Consider the following 5,255-nt stretch of genomic DNA (forward strand, 5'->3'; position numbering starts at 1 on the left):
AAAAAAATAGAAATAATATATACATCATTATCTGATCACTGTGTAATACAACTAGACATGAACATTAAAACTAAGGGGAAAATGCCCCTATCACCTGACAATTTATTTTTCTGTTACTCCTTACCTGAGGATATTTTTTCCATTGATTTATTTTTTTAAAGAGTGGAAAGGAGAGGAAGAGGGAGAGAGAAAGAGAGAGAAACATCAATGCGAGAGAGACACATTGATTGGTTGCCTCCTGCACATGCCCTGACCACAGTGGGAATTGAACCTGCAGGTCCATGCCCTTGACCAGAAAAGAACCTGCAACCCTTTGGTGTGAGGGCCAATGCTCTAATCACTGAGCCACACCGAACAGAGCTCACCTGACAATTTTTTAAAAAATATGTTTTTATTGAGTTTTTAGAGAGAAAGGGAGATGGAGAGAGGTATAGAAATATTGATGTGAGAGAGAAACATCAACCAGCTGCTTCTTGCATGCATCCTAATGGGGATCAATTCCAAAACCCTGACTGGGAATCGAACAGGTGACCTATTGAGGCATGGGATGACATTCAACCCACACTGGCCAGGCTCACCTGACAATTTTTATTGTTCTCTTTTAAAAGAAACTCTTGATTCAATAAAAAAAATTGAAATCAAAATGCAAAATATTTAGAAAATAATAATAAATACCATAACATGTTAGAATCTATGAGCTGTAACTAAAATAGTGCTCATATAAATTTTTTTGGCTTTACTTAATAAAAAATTTAAATAAGTAAGCATCCAATTCAAGAAATTAGAAAAAGAATAACAAAATAAATCTAACAAAGGCAGAAGAAATAGATGGATACAATCAGAAGTTAAGTTAAAAACAAACAAACAAACAAACAAAAAACCCAGTAGGACTCATAAAAAAAAAGGGGGGGGGGGAATAAATGAGTGCTTCTTGAATATAAAATATATTTGTTAACCCAATAGTCAACATCAAGATTTATGGGTAAATAAAGATATGCTTTCATTAAAGGAAGGGATATTAAGATCTTTAATGCCCTGGCCGGTTTGGCTCAGCGGTTAGAGCATCCGCCTGCAGTCTGGAGAGACCCAGGTTCGGTTCCCGCTAAGGGCATGTACCTCGGTTGCAGTTTGTCCCCGGCCCTGGTTGGTCGTGCGGGTGGCAGCCACTCGACGTGTCCCTTTCACATCGATGTTTCCCTCTCTCTCTCTCTTCCTCCCACTCTATCTGTGCAAAAAATGGAAAAATGTCCTTGGGTGAGGATAAAAAAAAAAAAAAAGATCTTTAATATAAGATGTTAACTGGTGTATCCCGGCTGCTGTGGGTCAGTGGATTGAGCATCATCCCATGGACTGAGAGGTCCCAGTTTGATTCCCAGTCAGGGCACATGCCTGGGTTGCGGGCTCGATCCCCAGTAGGAGGCAGCCAATTGATGTATCTCTCCCACATCAATATTTCTATCTCTCTCTTCCTACCTCTCTTTAAAAAAATCAATAGAAACATTAAAAAATAAATAAAATAAAAACATATTTTAAAAATAATAATAGAAGATATCTGACTTTTAAAAAACATTTTAAAATAATAATAAGATGTTAACTGGTGTATGCGTCACTGTGGAGCCATGCCTCTCCATTGCCTGCTGGACTGTGCGTGCTCCCTCCTCACTCTGCAGCCTGCAATAAGTACGCCCCACCTCACACATTCTACTTATGGCCCATCTCCCAGACCATCCCACAGTATGTCAAAGGACATAGATAATACTTCGTTAAGATTCCTTTAAAAGCTTTATATGCCTTACTCTAGTCCATGCTAATTAGAACTCTAATTAGCAAATGAGAAGTACTACTAGAACCCAGGCAGAAAGTCACAGTCAGGGAAACCTCAGCTTTCTTGTAGAGTTTCTTGTAATATTTCTCTCCTTATAGAATAAGAAAAGATATCCACTATTAACTACTTCTAGATATTTAACAACTTAATTAGACAAGAGAAAGTAATTAAAGATAGAAAAAATCAAAAGAAGTTAAAACTGTCATTATTTGAAAATGACGTGATCTCCACCTGGAAAAATAAAGATAAGCTGGACGAAAGGATTATAGACAGTCAGTGAATTCACTAGGAGACTGGTACAGTCCTGAGGCTACAATGGAGCACCCAGCTTCTTGGGAACCTGTCAGGAATCTAGTGGCAGGTTCAACTTTATCAGGTTCCTTCTCTCATAGAAGGTGTGGTGATTTATATGCTCTAGAAAAAAAAAATGTTTATTCTGTATTTGGGTTTTCTTTCCCAGCAGGTCATGCCTCTGACTATTTCACCATCCCTGGAATTACTGACTTTGCATAACACAAGGTGGTCCAGACATAAGTGCCTCCAACCAAGAAACTCACTTCCCAGTGAAAGAAATAAGGGTTGGCAAGCTATGGGCCATTATCATATTTCCCATCCACCAGAACCAGCTGGCCTTATAGAACAATGAAATGTTGTTCTGAAAACAGATCTAGCAGTATCCAGGAGACTGCACCCATGAGGCTAGGATGCTTTCTTGAAGAAAGTGATATGTGATCTCAAATGGTGACAGAAATGCAATATCAATTCTCCCTCAGCCAATATAGAGGTCCAGAAACCAAGAACTAGGCAGGGAGTGGTGGGTGGAAGCTCTCACTTTTATCTCTAAAAATGTTTGCTTTCCATCCCCCAAGGGTGAGGTATTTTCAGCAGGGAAACCAATAAGGATTTCACTTGTCCATGTGGGATTCCTCCTGCCACTAGGACAATGGCATAAAAAGGTGTTCTTGTGCTAGTGTGCTGCCCCTGATTATGAAGGTTTGTTACTCCCTGATAGGGCCTAAAGGGTCAGAGGTGGGTGCCTCCTTGCACCACCACACCCAGTGGTACAAATTAACAGAAAGCTACCACAATCCATATTAGTGTTCTAATTTTCCTCCCCCGCTATTGTATACATCAGGGTTTGGTAGTAGCTAAGTCTACCAATTTGTTCAATGTTTCAGAGTGATAAGAAATAACCCTTGGCTAATGAGAAAGCATAGAAGAAATGGGCAACACTTGGTAACTGTGAACTCTGAAATTTAGAAGGAACGTTTAAAGCCCTTTGAGATGTCACATCTGCATATCTGGATGTGACTTGGTGTTGCCTCCTTTTAAGGACTTAAAGTGTACTTGTGGTTTTGATAACTGCAGATGTAGAACAAAGTACAAACTGGGGTGTCCAGAGCTTAGTTAGTTCTGGGCTCTATTCTCTGTCTACATGGTGTACCTAAGCAACCTCATCCAGTCTCATGGCTTTAAATAACTCCTCTGTACTGATGACTCCTAAAATTCCTGCAAATCCAGACTATGTATCCACCTGCCTATTTGATCAGCTCTTTGAAGGTCTCCCAAGGGTCTCAAATAAACATGTCCAAAGTAAAACTACTAATTTCTGGCTATCAGCATCCCCTAACCTGTTCCTGCTACAGTACCCACTTTTCCAATAAATGACACCATAAGCTACCCAGTTGCTCAAATAAAAAATCTAGAGCTTCCCTATTCAATATGGTAGCCACTGACCACATATGGCTATTTAAACTTAAATTTTATTTAATTAACATTAAGTAAAATAAAAATTTCAGGGTCTCAGTTTTACTAGCCTCATTTCAAGTGTTCAATCGCTAAATGTGGCTAGTAGCTACCATATTAGACAATCAGATATGAAACGTTTCCACCATCACAGAGAGTTCTATTGGATGGCACTTCTCTACAGAGGTTATCATTGATTCCTCTTTCCCTCACCTCCCACATGTAGTCCATTAACTAGTCCTATGGATTTTACCTCCAAAACATTCCCTGAATCAATCCATTTCTCTCCAACTCACTCTTACCACCATGGTCTATGCTACCATTACCTTTCACGTGGACTGCTGAACTCACTTCCTAATTGCCCTAATTCCAATCTTACTTACCTATAATGTGAGCTCCATTCAACTGGGCTATTTTAAAAATCAAACTCTATTCTGATCAGTTATTCCTGCATGTAAACACCCCAGCAGTTTTCCAAAAAAAAAGTGAGACCGACACCCAGAGGAACCATAAAGATAAGGGATTAATGATGGCCTTGGGAAACTTGGAGGGACCATAAAAAGAAAGAGATTAATGATTGCCCTAACCCCTGCAACCAATTCCCCCACCCCCTTTTCCTCTAGAACAGTCTGTATCAGCCCCTGTACCAATTAAGCGGACCCAGGAGGAATGTAGATTTTTTTTTCTTTGAATGTAGTTTTTTCTGTTTGTTTTGTTGTTGTTGTTGTTGTTGTTGTTGTTGTTGTTCCTATATAAGCAAAGAACAAAGGAAGCTCAGGGCTGGGATTTGGGGAAGTCCAGCCCACCGGTGTAATGAAGTACTCCTTTACAATTCGGCTGTGCGTCTCTGGTTATCTTGCTGACACCTTATAACACCATGAAGAAAGGAATTGATTGATTATCTAGAAGAGTGCCTGAAACCTTGTAGTCAATAAGTGTTTGTCAAATGAATAGCCAAATACTATTTCATGGATAGTGTGGGGATTAAAAGCAGGGTTCCTAGAGTAAGAGACCCAGATCAGAATCCTGACTGGGACATGTACCAGTTGTGTGACCTACTGCAAACTGTATAACCTAAGACTGTAAAATGAGATTTCCTATGGCATAGGGTAGGAGTAAATAAAATAGCATTTATAAAATATTCCCTCTCCTCCCTCCCTCTGAGAGCTCCTTCTTTCCCTGTCCCCTCGGCCCTCCTTATGGCCACTTCTCTTCTGCTTTGCGTGCCCCTGTGCACAGTCTAGCTAAAACTAGGCCTTTGAAATTTGGCGGGAATTAACGTCATCAGGAGGGAGGACCAGAGCTGCGCACGCGCGGGACACCTACTCTTTCTCGCGCGCACTAACTTTGCAACCTCGACAGCCAATCAGAGTCGGCGTCAGAGCCCGAGTTCCGAGGATTCACCAATCAATTCTGGGAGGAGGGCTGCCGTGGAGGCAGTGGCGAGATGGGGAGGGGACAATGAGAGGGCACGCACTGTCTTCGCAGCCAGGATCTCTGTGGGCCAATGGTAGAGGCCTGAGGTCTGAAGGCAGTGGGGGCGTGGCGTTGGCGGCTACCGCAACTCGAAGCCTTCTAATATCGAGCCAATCAGAATGAGGAGGTGGGAGGAGACTAGCCAATCAGTGTGCAGGATAGGCAAGGCTTGGGGTTGAGGAGTCTCGCGCGGACGCCCCGGGCTCCC

This window comes from Molossus molossus, unplaced genomic scaffold, assembly GCF_014108415.1.
Source record: "Molossus molossus isolate mMolMol1 unplaced genomic scaffold, mMolMol1.p scaffold_m16_p_3, whole genome shotgun sequence".
Lineage (NCBI taxonomy): Eukaryota > Metazoa > Chordata > Mammalia > Chiroptera > Molossidae > Molossus > Molossus molossus.